Below are 17,320 nucleotides of genomic sequence, written 5' to 3' on the forward strand. Positions count from 1 at the left end.
TTAAATGAATATTCCTTCTTAATATAAAAATAATATAATAAAACTAATAAATGTATTTTTAAACCACTATTCCTTCTAAAAATAAAAATTGTATAATAAAACTAATAAATGTATTTTGTAAATAAATATTCCTTTTAAAAATAAAAATAATATAATAAAACGAATAAATGTATTTTGTAAATAAATATTCCTTTTAAAAATAAAAATAATATAATAAAACTAATAAATGTATTTTTAAACCACTATTCCTACTAAAAATAAAAATAATATAATAAAACTAATAAATGTATTTTTTAAATGAATATTCCTTCATACAATCAAATAATATAATAAAACTAATAAATGTATTTTTTAAATAAATATTCCTTCTAAAAATGAAAATAATATAATAAAACTAATTAATGTATTTTTTAAATGAATATTCTGTCTGACAATAAAAATAATATAATAAAACTAATTAATGTATATTTTTAAATGAATATTCCTTCTTAAAATAAAAATAATATAATAAAACTAATAAATGTATTTTTTAAATAAATATTCCTTTTAAAAATAAAAATAATATAATAAAACGAATAAATGTATTGTTACATAAATATTTCTTCTAAAAATAAAAATAATATAATAAAACTAATAAATGTATTTTTTAAATGAATATTCCTTCATACAATAAAATAATATAATAAAACTAATAAATGTATTTTTTAAATAAATATTCCTTCTAAAAATGAAAATAATATAATAAAACTAATTAATGTATTTTTTAAATGAATATTCTGTCTGACAATAAAAATAATATAATAAAACTAATTAATGTATATTTTTAAATGAATATTCCTTCTTAAAATAAAAATAATATAATAAAACTAATAAATGTATTTTTTAAATAAATAGTCCTTCTAAAAATAAAAATAATATAATAAAACTTATAAATGTATTTTTTAAATAAATATTCCTTCTAACAATAAAAATAATATAATAAAACTAATAAATGTATTCTTTAAATGAATATTCCGTCTGACAATAAAAATAATATAATAAAACTAATTAATGTATATTTTTAAATGAATACTCCTTCTAAAAATAAAAAATAATATAATAAAACTAATAAATGTATTTTTAAATAAATATTATTTCTAAAAATAAAAATAATATAATAAAACTAATAAATGTAGTTTTTCAATGAATATTTCTTCTTAAAATAAAAATAATATAATAAAACTAATAAATGTATTTTTAAATAAATATTCCTTCTAAAAATAATATAATAAAACTAATAAATGTATTTTTTAAATGAATATTCCTTCTTAAAATAAAAATAATATAATAAAACTAATAAATGTATTTTTTAAATGAATACTCCGTCTGACAATAAAAATAATATAATAAAACTAATAAATGTATTTTTTAAATGAATATTCCTTCTTAAAACAAAAATAATATAATAAAACTAATAAATGTATTTTTTAAATAAATATTCCTTCTAAAAATAAAAATAATATAATAAAACTAATAAATGTATTTTTTAAATAAATATTCCTTCTTAAAATAAAAATAATATAATAAAACTAATAAATGTATTTTTTAAATAAATATTCCTTCTAAAAATAAAAATAATATAATAAAACTAATAAATGTATTTTTTAAATGAATATTCCTTCTAAAAATAAAAATAATATAATAAAACTAATAAATGTATTGTTAAATAAATATTCCTTCTTAAAATAAAAATAATATAATAAAACTAATAAATGTATTTTTTAAATAAATATTCCTTCTTAAAATAAAAATAATATAATAAAACTAATAAATGTATTTTTTAAATAAATATTCCTTCTAAAAATAAAAATAATATAATAAAACTAATAAATGTATTTTTTAAATGAATACTCCGTCTGACAATAAAAATAATATAATAAAACTAATAAATGTATTTTTTAAATGAATATTCGTTCTAAAACAAAATAATATAATAACACTAATAAATGTATTTTTTAATGAATATTCCTTCTAAAAATAAAAATAATATAATAAAACTAATAAATGTATTTTTTAAATGAATATTCCTTCATACAATAAAAATAAAATAATAAAACTAACAAATGTATTTTTTAAATAAATATTCCTTCTAAAAATAAAAAAAATATAATAAAACTAATAAATGTATTTTTTAAATGAATATTCCTTCTGACATTAAAAATAATGTAATAAAACTAATAAATGAATTTTTAATAAATATTCTTTCTGAAAATAAAAATAACATAATAAAACTAATAAATGTATTTTTCAATAAATATTCTTTCTAAAAATAAAAATAATATAATAAAACTAATAAATGTATTTTTTAAATAAATATTCCTTCTTAAAATAAAAATAATATAATAAAACTAATAAATGTATTTTTAAATAAATGTTCTTTCTAAAAATAAAAAATAATATAATAAAACTAATAAATGTATTTTTTAAATGAATATTCCTTCTTAAAATAAAAATAATATAATAAAACTAAAAAATGTATTTTTAAATAAATATTCTTTCTAAAAATAAAAATAATATAATAAAACTAATAAATGTATTTTTAAAAAATATTCTTTCTAAAAATAAAAAATAATATAATAAAACTAATAAATGTATTTTTTAAATGAATATTCCTTCTTAAAATAAAAATAATATAATAAAACTAATAAATGTATTTTAAAATGAATATTCCTTCTTAAAATAAAAATAATATAATAAAACTAATAAATGTATTTTTTAAATAAATATTCCTTCTAAAAATAAAAATAATATAATAAAACTAATAAATGTATTTTTTTAATAAATATTCCTTCTAAATATAAAAATAATATAATAAAACTAATAAATGTATTTTTAAATAAATATTCTTTCTGAAAAATAAAAATAATATAATTAAACTGATAAATGTATTTTTAAATAAATATTCCTTTTAAAAATAAAAATAATATAATAAAACTTATGAATGTATTTTTAAATAAATATTCCTTCTAAAAATAAAAATTATATAATAAAACTAATAAATGTATTTTTTTAAATGAATATTCCTTCTTAATATAAAAATAATATAATAAAACTAATAAATGTATTTTTAAACCACTATTCCTTCTAAAAATAAAAATTGTATAATAAAACTAATAAATGTATTTTGTAAATAAATATTCCTTTTAAAAATAAAAATAATATAATAAAATTAATAAATGTATTTTGTAAATAAATATTCCTTTTAAAAATAAAAATAATATAATAAAACTAATAAATGTATTTTTAAACCACTATTCCTTCTAAAAATAAAAATAATATAATAAAACTAATAAATGTATTTTTAACTAAATATTCCTTCTAAAAATAAAAATAATATAATAAAACTAATAAATGTATTTTGTAAATAAATATTCCTTTTAAAAATAAAAATAATATAATAAAACGAATAAATGTATTGTTACATAAATATTTCTTCTAAAAATAAAAATAATATAATAAAACTAATAAATGTATTTTTTAAATGAATATTCCTTCATACAATAAAATAATATAATAAAACTAATAAATGTATTTTTTAAATAAATATTCCTTCTAAAAATGAAAATAATATAATAAAACTAATTAATGTATTTTTTAAATGAATATTCTGTCTGACAATAAAAATAATATAATAAAACTAATTAATGTATATTTTTAAATGAATATTCCTTCTTAAAATAAAAATAATATAATAAAACTAATAAATGTATTTTTTAAATAAATAGTCCTTCTAAAAATAAAAATAATATAATAAAACTAATAAATGTATTTTTAAAATAAATATTCCTTCTAACAATAAAAATAATATAATAAAACTAATAAATGTATTCTTTAAATGAATATTCCGTCTGACAATAAAAATAATATAATAAAACTAATTAATGTATATTTTTAAATGAATACTCCTTCTAAAAATAAAAAATAATATAATAAAACTAATAAATGTATTTTTAAATAAATATTATTTCTAAAAATAAAAATAATATAATAAAACTAATAAATGTAGTTTTTCAATGAATATTTCTTCTTAAAATAAAAATAATATAATAAAACTAATAAATGTATTTTTAAATAAATATTCCTTCTAAAAATAATATAATAAAACTAATAAATGTATTTTTTAAATGAATATTCCTTCTTAAAATAAAAATAATATAATAAAACTAATAAATTTATTTTTTAAATGAATACTCCGTCTGACAATAAAAATAATATAATAAAACTAATAAATGTATTTTTTAAATGAATATTCCTTCTTAAAACAAAAATAATATAATAAAACTAATAAATGTATTTTTGAAATGAATATTCCTTCTAAAAATAAAAATAATATAATAAAACTAATAAATGTATTTTTTAAATAAATATTCCTCCTTAAAATAAAAATAATATAGTAAAACTAATAAATGTATTTTTTAAATAAATATTCCTTCTAAAAATAAAAATAATATAATAAAACTAATAAATGTATTTTTTAAATGAATATTCCTTCTAAAAATAAAAATAATATAATAAAACTAATAAATGTATTGTTAAATAAATATTCCTTCTTAAAATAAAAATAATATAATAAAACTAATAAATGTATTTTTTAAATAAATATTCCTTCTTAAAATAAAAATAATATAATAAAACTAATAAATGTATTTTTTAAATAAATATTCCTTCTAAAAATAAAAATAATATAATAAAACTAATAAATGTATTTTTTAAATAAATATTCCTTCTAAAAATAAAAATAATATAATAAAACTAATAAATGTATTTTTTAGATAAATATTCCTTCTAAAAATAAAAATAATATAATAAAACTAATGAATGTATTTTTTAAATAAATATTCCTTCTAAAAATAAAAATAATATAATAAAACTAATAAATGTATTTTTAAAATAAATATTTCTTCTAAAAATAAAAATAATATAATAAAACTAATAAATGTATTTTTTAAATAAATATTCCTTCTAAAAATAAAAATAATATAATAAAACTAATAAATGTATTTTTTTAAATAAATATATCATTCTAAACATAAAAATAATATAATAAAACTAATAAATTTATTTTTTAAATAAATATTCTTTCTAAACATAAAAATAATATAATAAAACTAATAAATGTATTTTTAAATAAATATTCCTTCTAAAAATTAAAATAATATAATAAAACTAATAAATGTATTTTTTAAATACATATTCCGTCTGACAATAAAAATAATATAATAAAACTAATTAATGTATATTTTTAAATAAATATTCCTTCTAAAAATAAAAATAATATAATAAAACTAATAAATTTATATTTTTAAACGAATATTCCTTCTAAAAATAAAAATAATATAATAAAACTAATAAATGTATTTTTTAAATACATATTCCGTCTGACAATAAAAATAATATAATAAAACTAATTAATGCATATTTTTAAATAAATATTCCTTCTAAAAATAAAAATAATATAATAAAACTAATAAATTTATATTTTTAAACGAATATTCCTTCTAAAAATAAAAATAATATAATAAAACTAATAAATGTATTTTTTAAATGAATATTCCTTCTAAAAATAAAAATAATATAATAAAACTAATAAATGTATTTTTAAATAAATATTCCTTTTAAAAATAAAAATAATATAATAAAACTAATAAATGTATATTTGGAAATAAATATTCCTTCTAAAAATAAAAATAATATAATAAAACTAATAAATGTATTTTTAAATGAATATTCCTTCTAAAAATAAAAATAATATAATAAAACTAATAAATGTATTTTTAAATAAATATTCCTTTTAAAAATAAAAATAATATAATAAAACTAATAAATGTATATTTTAAAATACATATTCCTTCTAAAAATAAAAATTACATAATAAAACTAATAAATGTATTTTTTAAATAAATATTCATTCTAAAAATAAAAATAATATAATAAAACTAATAAATGTATTTTTAAATAAATATCCGTTCTGACAATAAAAATAATATAATAAAACTAATAACTGTATATTTTAAAATAAATATTCCTTCTTTTTTTTTTTTTTTTTTTTAATTCCATTTTCACCCCAAACAAGGCACATTGCCACTTTGGTGTAGGGGGCTACTATCAGGGGAAACATCTACTCGGGTACTATGTAGGAATTAGGGCAGCGAGATGTTGGTTCACGTTGCACTTGGACTTATGCATGTCAGTACAGTTGGGGACGCAGTGACCCGGAATGGAATTCCAAAGTCTAGCAGTTCTGGGGAAGAAACTACTGGAGTAGAAGGATCTTTTACATCTAGGGATCTCTACAGTGTGGGGGTGGGATTTTGCAGCTTGTCGGGTCTGTCGAGGGTGTTCACGTCGTGGGGGCACAAGTGCTTGCAGTTCTTCAGAGCATTCACCATTATAATACTTGTAGAACAGGCAGAGGGATGCAACGTTTCGACGATGGGACAGAGGCTGAAGTTTTGATGCCAGTTTAGGGCCTATCAGATTTGCGACTCTCTTTTGAATCCTGTCAAGGAGCGAGAGACTAGTAGCCGATGCACCGGCCCAAATATGACAGCAATACTCCATACATGGGCGAATAGTGGCCTTATAGAGGTACAGGATACTTTCGGGTGTTAAAAGTTTTCTAGCACGGTAGAGAGAGCCCACCTTCCTTGCAGCGGCTCTGGCAATGCCCTCGACGTAACTGTTCCAACTCATGTTTCCAGTGAACGTTAGGCCAAGGAGCTTGAGAGACGTACTCTCAGATAAAGAGTCGTTGGCCATTGCTATAGGTGGTAGAGAAGGTTTCTTGTAATTATTGAATGAAACCAGTTTTGTCTTGGTGGCATTGAACGTTACCATCCATTTTTGTCCCCATTCCACTACTGATTGGAGGTCATCCTCTAGTGTTTCTGCCATTACTTTAGATATATGTTCGTTTGTTTTCCTGTCGTGCCTGCTATAGAGTGTGGTGTCATCAGCATATATCCCCATCTCAGAGGCAATCTTGTCGGGGAGGTCATTTATGAATATCAGGAACAGCAGAGGTCCCAGGATAGATCCTTGGGGCACTCCCGCATTTATATCATATTGTTTAGATGTACGACCGTCGAGGACAACCTGGATTTTTCTCTTATCTAAGAAGGATTTAATTACGTTAAGTATTCTACCAGTGATACCGTAAGATCTAATCTTCCTGAGGAGACCCTCATGCCATACCCTGTCAAAAGCCTTAGATATATCTAGAGCTACCGCTCTTCCCTCTCCTGCTTTGTCCAGTGAATGGTATATGCGTTCAGAGATTACAGTGAGGATGTCTGCCGTGGAACGGGCTTGTCTAAATCCATATTGACGGTCGGTCAGAAGTTTAGCATCTGTAAGGTGCTGGACTAGAGCATGGTTAATTAAGGTCTCAAATATTTTGGCAAAAAGTGGGAGGAGGCTAATAGGGCGATAATTTAATGGGTCAGTTCTTTCGCCAGAATTATTGAATACTGATACTACAGAAGCAGTTTTCCAACAGCTCGGAAAGCAAGATTCATTAAGGCATTTGTTGTAGAGTTTGGAGAGAACTGGAGCTACTTCGGCTGAGCACTTTTTTAATAGCACAGCTGGGATGAGGTCGGGTCCACATGCTTTGGAAGTGTCAAGGTTTTTTATGATAGCATGCACCTGAGCAGGGGTGATTTTCAGGTCGTCAAGCGTGGCGTCTGTCCGCATAGGAAATTGAGGTAGGGGGTGATTTAGAGGGTCCAGTGTGGAGTTTGAGGCAAACCGACTGGCAAGCATGTTAGCCTTCTCGGTTGCTGAGCAAAGAACCTCGTGATTGTTGGTTAGTGGGGGAATTGTTGATTGCCCATTATTTACTACACTGTTGTAGATTTTCCAGAAGTCACGAGTTCCTAGTTTTTGTGCTTCGATGCGTTTTTTCGTGGTTTCCGTAAATTCCCTCTTAGCCGTCGCTATTTCTTCTATGTACTTCTGTCTGTTTGAACTGGACTTATGTCGATTAAACCTGCGGAATGCATGCTGCCTTTGAGCAATGGCAGTTGCGCAAGTCGAAGTAAACCATTGGGGAGAGTGGGGCTTGCTATAGAATTTCCGCATGGGAACATGCGCTTCGATTGCAGTTTTGAACCATTCAGTGGTCTCGGTTGCACACTGTTCAGCAGGAAGAGAAAAAATATTTCCCCATGGGGCGTCTCTGATAAGATCTCTGATAGCTTACCAGTCAGCCTTTTTATAATATCTCGTTGTTTTGAGCACTGGCTCTTCAGTTTTGGGTCTAGAGTTTAGGGCGATTTCAACCATTATCACCGCATGATCAGCGTTCCCAAGTGGGCTGTCGGCTTTCGTTACACAATCATCAGGAACTGTGGTCAAAAACAGATCTAATAGTGATGCGTGTTGTTCTTCCTGATCAGGGAAGCGGGTTGGAAAAGTAACAATTTGCGCTAGGGAGTGAGATACAGAGAAGCTATGAGTTGCGCTGCCTGCTGCATCTGTGTAAGTAGAGAATCCAAGCCAGTTTTTGTGATGGACATTAAAGTCGCCAAATACATGTACTTGGGCGCTAGTGTCGAAGGAGAGTGCTGTGTCTATGCTGTCAGACACTTTGTTTATTATGGTGCAGTCTTGGGTCGAGGGAGAGCGGTAGAGAAAGTAAAAGTAGCTAATGTGTTGCATGATTATTCTAAAGCACATAAAGGCTTGATCATCCGTTTCTAGGTTTGTTTCTCTAGTCAAGGGAAGGGTATTACGAATGTAAACTCCAAGTCCGTGCATATGTCTGTCAGAGTCCTTACGGCAGAGTGGGAGATATCCAGGCATGTTAAAGTAGTTAGAGGGGATGGAGGAGTGTAGGTTAGTCTCACTTAGTGCTAAGATATCCGGGGTATTTGTTAGGAGAAATGCTTCAACATCAGCTAAATTAGTTCTAAGCCCACGGATATTTGTGAATGCAAGCCTCAAGGGAGGAGGCAAGTTGGATTTGTTTGACCCTAAGCCTGGTTTAAGCTTATTTTTAGATTGTACTGTCATCATGTTTTTTTTAACAAGTTTCAGTTGGGTTAGGGCAAGCCGAACAGGAGGTTATGCAGAATATCACACATGCATCACAAGTAGACCATCAGCTGACCCTCCATCAACTAGGACTGTGGCCTCAGGAAAGCCCACCGGGGATGAGTGCAGGGTCCCTTTCCATGCGCGCCATGGCACTGCAAACATCCCGATATTATTCAACTGTTGATGGAGCAGCCGCTCTAAGCGCTACCAAAGAGTTAGGGCACCTGTACTACCAGTCGGAAACAGCAGCCAGTAACTGTCAATCCGGTACCCTCAACCCATCGGAGGAAGGTCAACCCAATCTAATTGCTCAGGCATATGTGATACTCAAGCATTCTCAAGTGCCCAGCTTTAGGGGTGGGGTGTGTCGGGAGTGGGGAAACGGCGTTCATTGCCCTAGACAAGAAACAAGATCTACCACTGGGTGTTTCTGTCGAATCACTGTGATAGTATCTCTGCGCCTGACTCATAGGCAAAGAAGGAGTATGGAAGCCGGGCGATAGGCAGGACCTATCTACTCCTTAAGCATTTTAGGTTTGCAAACCGGTAATTTGATTGAGTCACCAGCTCTAGGAAGGTTGTCATCCAAGACTGAAGAGGCCTCCCTCCTCTTTGGTTTGGTTTCAGAGTTTTCCTTCTCCTAGACGGATGATCTGGAAAGATCTACTGAGTCCGTCACCACTGAGAGGGTTTGCTCCGCGCCTGGGTTCTAATCCAGGTATTTCTGCGACCCCGCGTGGTTAGTTAATGTTATTGGGTTAGTTTGTAGAGGTTATATCTGCTAAAATAGTTACACTCCTCAAAGTGGATTAGGGACATTGTTATTTCATTGTTACTGGATAAAGAGGTTGAGTAGAGCTCATGCAGTGTAAGCAACTATGATTGTAAGGAGGCTTGTTAGGAGGAGATAATGTGGTTTGAGGCTTTCTCTTTTGTATATATATATTTTATTTTTTCCTTTTATTTTTATTTATTTATTTATTTATTTTTTATTCATGTGAGCTTGGGTCTAGTATAATATTAGAGTGTGAGTAGGTGTTAAGAATTGAACTACGAGTTGTGCCCAAGCTATATTTTAGATGATAGCAGGGCATGAGATGCGAGTGCAAATATAGTACGGGTAAAAACAGTAAGTTTTGAGTCATGTGTAACTTGGTAAATAGATATATGGGCTGGTTTTAGTAGGTAACCTGGTTAAAAAAGGCATTACTATGCTTCCATTTCCATTGTTACTGGGAGAGGGTATAGGTAAAAATTCGTGCTGTGAAAGCAGCTAAATTTGCTACAGTATTGGATTTGGGAGAGACGAGTTAATGTATGGTTAGATATAGTTTTGTAAGTTTAGGAATGGATGATTAGATATGGTTTAGTAGGTTTAGGATAAGGATAAAGTGTTAGGGTATGATTTACTTATTATTAGAAATTCTGATTTGGTGCCCAAACCGAATATTTAGTAAGACTGAAAGATAAGATATGCTCAGTATAGATACAAGAGAACATTTGATATGGAGTACAGTTATACCTGATAGATATAGGTTATTGCATATGTTGTAAATATAGTTAAATATAGATGGATGGATAAGTAGTAATGTATACGAATGCATGGAATTTTGGACACTTTGAGTAAGTTGCCTTTAGACTACAACGAAGGAGAATGACTTCGCCTTTCTCTTAATATCCGGAAGTTTTTATTTCAATGAGTACCGGTTTAGTTTGTGTAATGATTATTGCAATACTATCTCTTAATAAAGAGATATTAATGGTTGCTGTTCATTATAGATTACTTTAAGTCAATGTATAGGACTATGGCTAGTAAGTATTTACTTAGAAGCTTGGTTATGGGTTAGGAGTTTTAATCAGGGGCATACCTAGGAAATTTTGGTTGTTAATGGGTATCGATTTTCGAGTCTGTTAGGGTCAAGGGCGGAGAGCAAGGACCTCTCTAAGTTACGTGAAATGGATTAGGTTTAGTGGCAACTTGAGAAATAGAGCAGTTTGATTTGTTAGTGATCAGGAGAAAGAGAATTTAAGTAAAAAATAAAAAGGTTTGTCATGCAAAACAGACGATGCAGTCATCTTGGAGGTAAAGTATCTATAGGGGGTACTTAGTATACAACCAGCAGTATTTTTCAGTTTTGAGAGGAATTTTAGGTGCAATAGTTTCATGGTTTGTTGTACAAGTCCGTAGTCTAGGTCAGGGACGAAGCACTTCTAATATTGCAACTGGGTGTATCTAATTTTAAAAGTAGTTGAATAGAGTATTATGAGGTGTTCTACTTAGCTTAGGGATAGAAAGGAAATTTAAGGTAATATTCAGAGTTATATAAGCAATTTCATGAGGATCAGATATATGATCACTGGATGTTATGCTGCTCAGAAGAATTCTTGTATCTATTCAGAAGGATGTCTTGGTGATATAAGGTCTGATACATTAAGAGTCTGAGGATACATGAGGTTGTGAGCTGATGAGGATTCAGTACAGGCGATTATATATAGTTAACAAAGGTGGTTTAGTTAGTACGCACGTATTGTACATATAAGTATACTGCTTCAGTTTTATCCTCTATTGTAAAGGAAACCCCGTCTGCATTTCGATTGGCAATTTTGTCAAAAGAGGAAATTTAAAACAGCTTATCTAATTTTTCGTATTTTGATGAAATGATGGATCAAGAGAAAAGGTGTCCGGAAAGGAAATGGCAGTGTACAAGTAAGGGGGGGGGAGGGTCACTGATATCTTATTAGCGTTATTTTAATTGAGAAAATTAACATAAAAAAAAAAAAATCGCCTTGCGATGGCTGATTTATATTAAGTAACGTACTTAAATAAAGTTTTCATATCCTCTAAATAAATACGCATAATTTCTTTTTTTTTTTTTCTTTTTCTTTTTTTTCTTTTTTTTTTTTCTTTTTTTTTTTTTTAACCGAGTTTATCTTTACTATAGCATTGACTTATTTAAGTGAGATGGGTTTTGTAAACTGCGAAATGGTCTATTTAAATGGAGAAAATTATCGGTTACAATATGCCTGGAAATGTAAAGAATATTTGCTTTAAATTTCATGCTAAACAGTTAAAGATTTTACTTATCTTTGGTTTTCTTTTCTTGGACACTCGAGACTAAAGACCAGGGTGGTCGTTTCTCTTGGCCCCGAAAGGTCAAATGGCATTTGTGGTACCAAGATGCTATCTAATTCAGTAGAGGACTGGGTAGGCTACTTTAGGGGGAGGGGGGGTCACTTGCTGAAAAGTTTTCCAATTGGCGGCGCGACGATGCTTCCTCGCTTGTGTATCGTTTTCAGAGATATTAATGTTAACAATTGAAATACGCGTTCCAAACAAATATGATGGAAATAAAATAATAGCATATATAACATAAAATAATAGCATATATAACGTAAAATAATAGCATATATAACGTACAAGGTGAAAAGCGGAAAAACTGAAAAGGAAATGTGCAGTTACTACAGCTTTCGAAAAGAATTTAAATCATATTCACCGTAAGGATTTGTTGAAATAAGTTAAACCGCCGTGAAGGAAAACCATCAATAAATTAACGAATGGTAGAGTTTCAGGTTTAACTCAATAAATCTAATTATTTATATACGTTTTTTTTAAATATATGCAATAATTGGACATGCAATAAGTCTGGATTTCTTACACGGTGGAAATGATTTTGAAATAAAAATAAAAAATAATATAATAAAACTAATAAATGTATTTTTACATAAATATTCCTTCTGACAATAAAAATAATATAATAAAACTAATAAATGTATATTTTTAAATAAATATTCCTTCTAAAAATAAAAATAATGTAATAAACTAATAAATGTATTTTTAAATAAATATTCCTTCTAAAAATAAAAATAATATAATAAAACTAATAAATGTATATTTTAAAACAAATATTCCTTCTAAAAATAAAAATAATATAATAAAACTAATAAATGTATTTTTTAAATAAATATTCCTTCAAAAAATAAAAATAATATAATAAAACTAATAAATGTATTTTTTAAATAAATATTCCTTCTAAAAATAAAAATAATATAATAAAACTAATAAATGTATTTTTTAAATAAATATTCCTTCTAAAAATAAAAATAATATAATAAAACTAATAAATGTATTTTTTAAATAAATATTCCTTCTAAACATAAAAATAACATAATAAAACTAATAAATGTATTTTTTAAATAAATATTCCTTCTAAAAATAAAAATAATATAATAAAACTAATAAATGTATTTTTTAAATAAATATTCCTTCTAAAAATAAAAATAATATAATAAAACTAATAAATGTATTTTTAAATAAATATTCCTTCTAAAAATAAAAATAATATAATAAAACTAATAAATGTATTTTTTAAATAAATATTCCTTCTAAAAATAAAAATAATATAATAAAACTAATAAATGTATTTTTTAAATAAATATTCCTTTTGAAAATAAAAATAACATAATAAAACTAATAAATGTATTTTTTAAATAAATATTCCTTCTAAAAATAAAAATAATATAATAAAACTAATAAATGTATTTTTTAAATAAATATTCCTTCTAAAAATAAAAATAATATAATAAAACTAATAAATGTATTTTTTAAATAAATATTCCTTCTAAACATAAAAATAACATAATAAAACTAATAAATGTATTTTTTAAATAAATATTCCTTCTAAAAATAAAAATAATATAATAAAACTAATAAATGTATTTTTAGATAAATATTCCTTTTGAAAATAAAAATAACATAATAAAACTAATAAATGTATATGTTAAAATAAATATTCCTTCTAAAAATAAAAATAATATAATAAAACTAATAAATGTATGTTTTAAATAAATATTCCTTCTGACAATAAATATAATATAATAAAACTAATAAATGTATTTTTTTAAATAAATATATCATTCTAAAAATAAAAATAATATAATAAAACTAATAAATGTATTTTTTAAATAAATATTCCTTCTAAAAATAAAAATAATATAATAAAACTAATAAATGTATTTTTTAAATAAATATTCCTTCTAAAAATAAAAATAATATAATAAAACTAATAAATGTATTTTTAAATAAATATTCCTTCTAAACATAAAAATAACATAATAAAACTAATAAATGTATTTTTTAAATAAATATTCCTTCTAAAAATAAAAATAATATAATAAAACTAATAAATGTATTTTTAGATAAATATTCCTTTTGAAAATAAAAATAACATAATAAAACTAATAAATGTATTTTTTAAATAAATATTCCTTCTAAAAATAAAAATAATATAATAAAACTAATAAATGTATTTTTTAAATAAATATTCCTTCTGAAAATAAAAATAACATAATAAAACTAATAAATGTATTTTTAGATAAATATTCCTTCTGACAATAAAAATAATATAATAAAACTTATAAATGTATATGTTAAAATAAATATTCCTTCTAAAAATAAAAATAATATAATAAAACTAATAAATGTATTTTTTAAATAAATATTCCTTCTAAAAATAAAAATAATATAATAAAACTAATAAATGTATTTTTAAATAAATATTCCTTCTAAAAATAAAAATAATATAATAAAACTAATAAATGTATTTTTAGATAAATATTCCTTTTGAAAATAAAAATAACATAATAAAACTAATAAATGTATTTTTTAAATAAATATTCCTTCTAAAAATAAAAATAATATAATAAAACTAATAAATGTATTTTTTAGATAAATATTCTTTCTAAAAATAAAAATAATATAATAAAACTAATGAATGTATTTTTTAAATAAATATTCCTTCTAAAAATAAAAATAATATAATAAAACTAATAAATGTATTTTTAAAATAAATATTTCTTCTAAAAATAAAAATAATATAATAAAACTAATAAATGTATTTTTTAAATAAATATTTCTTCTAAAAATAAAAATAATATAATAAAACTAATAAATGTATTTTTTAAATAAATATTTCTTCTAAAAATAAAAATAATATAATAAAATTAATAAATGTATTTTTTAAATAAATATTCCTTCTAAAAATAAAAATAATATAATAAAACTAATAAATGTATTTTTTAAATAAATATTCCTTCTAAAAATAAAAATAATATAATAAAACTAATAAATGTATTTTTTAAATAAATATTTCTTCTAAAAATAAAAATAATATAATAAAATTAATAAATGTATTTTTAAAATAAATATTTCTTCTAAAAATAAAAATAATATAATAAAACTAATAAATGTATTTTTTAAATAAATATTTCTTCTAAAAATAAAAATAATATAATAAAACTAATAAATGTATTTTTAAAATAAATATATCATTCTAAAAATAAAAATAATATAATAAAACTAATAAATGTATTTTTTAAATAAATATTTCTTCTAAAAATAAAAATAATATAATAAAACTAATAAATGTATTTTTAAAATAAATATTTCTTCTAAAAATAAAAATAATATAATAAAACTAATAAATGTATTTTTTAAATAAATATTTCTTCTAAAAATAAAAATAATATAATAAAACTAATAAATGTATTTTTTAAATAAATATTCCTTCTAAAAATAAAAATAATATAATAAAACTAATAAATGTATTTTTAAATAAATATTCCTTCTAAAAATAAAAATAATATAATAAAACTAATAAATGTATTTTTTTTAAATAAATATTCCTTCTAAAAATAAAAATAATATAATAAAACTAATAAATGTATTTTTTAAATAAATATTCCTTCTTAAAAAAAAAAATAACATAATAAAACTAATAAATGTATTTTTACGCGAAAGAAACCTTTACGAAAAGTACGTTTTAATTAAAATAATTATTTTTAACTTGTTGTAAGCATCCACGTGGTTTAATTCGATTGGGATTTGAGGGACAAAAATAACAGAATAATCTTTTTTTTTTTTTTTTTTTTGCAAAGCGTAGTATTTGTGTTCATCTTTTCAATCCTTAGTCAGTGAGTGAGAAATCCTTCTATACTAAGGCAATTTTGTTTTGTCCAATCCAGAGTGGATATTCCTGGCATTAAAAACTGACCCTGTGTCTAACTCTGACCTTGTGGGAAGGCAATTAAATATGGACTTCTAGTCTGTTTATGTATGCCTATGGAAAAACACCTGGCTCAATAGAGGTACAGTCAAGTGGCAAATCGAAATCCACCCGACATGCGCCGACATGTTGAAAGCAACCAAAATAAACACATGATTATTTTCTTATTTTCTGTTTCGGGGTCAAAAGTCCTAACTAATTTTATTCATATTGAGCGTGTCATCAATGGTCCCAATAAAGACCAGAAGTGTAATGGCATCTGCCACCTTTATAAATATCTTCCCCGTCCTTCTACACCTACGCACCCAGCACCCTGGGCTGGGGACAGGTGACTAGGGGATTGTCTAGTGTCACTAAATACAACAATTAGAGACACTAATCTGTTTAAAACGTAGACGCGGGTCAATCAAGTGATCCCCATTAAAAAAAAAAAAAAAAAAAAAATTCACCTCTTCGTCGTCATCGAAGCTCGAATTTTTTTTTTTTTTAATCTATATCTGACTCTCCGCTCCTTAATCTTCTTTTTACTTTCTTGGTGGCAATCAAGAAATATCCTGCCCCTTTTATCTATTTGACACGCCTACACGCGCAGCACCACATTAGCGTAAATAGCACGCGTGTGAGAAAACTTCAGCTAATTTTACTCCCATCCCAAATGCGATTCTACTGTTTTAGGCATTTACGTGACAGTAAAAAAAAAAAAAAAAAAAAAAGGCAAAAAGCAATGGAGAAAATGAACGAAATGATCACCCACTTACGGATTACCTAGCGATAATGATCACTCACTTCCGAACCAGAAACGCTATCGAGTCCGATGGCAATCCGATGGAATGGCTCGGAAAAGGATGATCATTTTAGTCTCACTTTTACATTTAGCAGAATTAGCACAAGGTGTAACCCTCCCCCAAAGAACAACTCTAAACATCCGCTCAAATATAACGAGGATTGTAAAGTCGGTGAAGATTGATCGAAGACAATAACCTTTTCAAAATGATACCAACGATTCATCGCTTTAGGCGTAAGTATATATCATCTAAGCGAGAAAGATGCTATTTCAAACGAACACATGACAGGTCAAATGCTATTTAAGTGTGATAAATCAACGAAATGTTTCTAAATGTTTAAGATGGGGTTGATTATTCGTATTGCAGTAAAACCTCGGGATACGGCATTAAAAATTA

Source organism: Euprymna scolopes, chromosome 44 (assembly GCF_053919585.1).
Source record: "Euprymna scolopes isolate OS-2025 chromosome 44, ASM5391958v1, whole genome shotgun sequence".
Classification (NCBI taxonomy): domain Eukaryota; kingdom Metazoa; phylum Mollusca; class Cephalopoda; order Sepiida; family Sepiolidae; genus Euprymna; species Euprymna scolopes.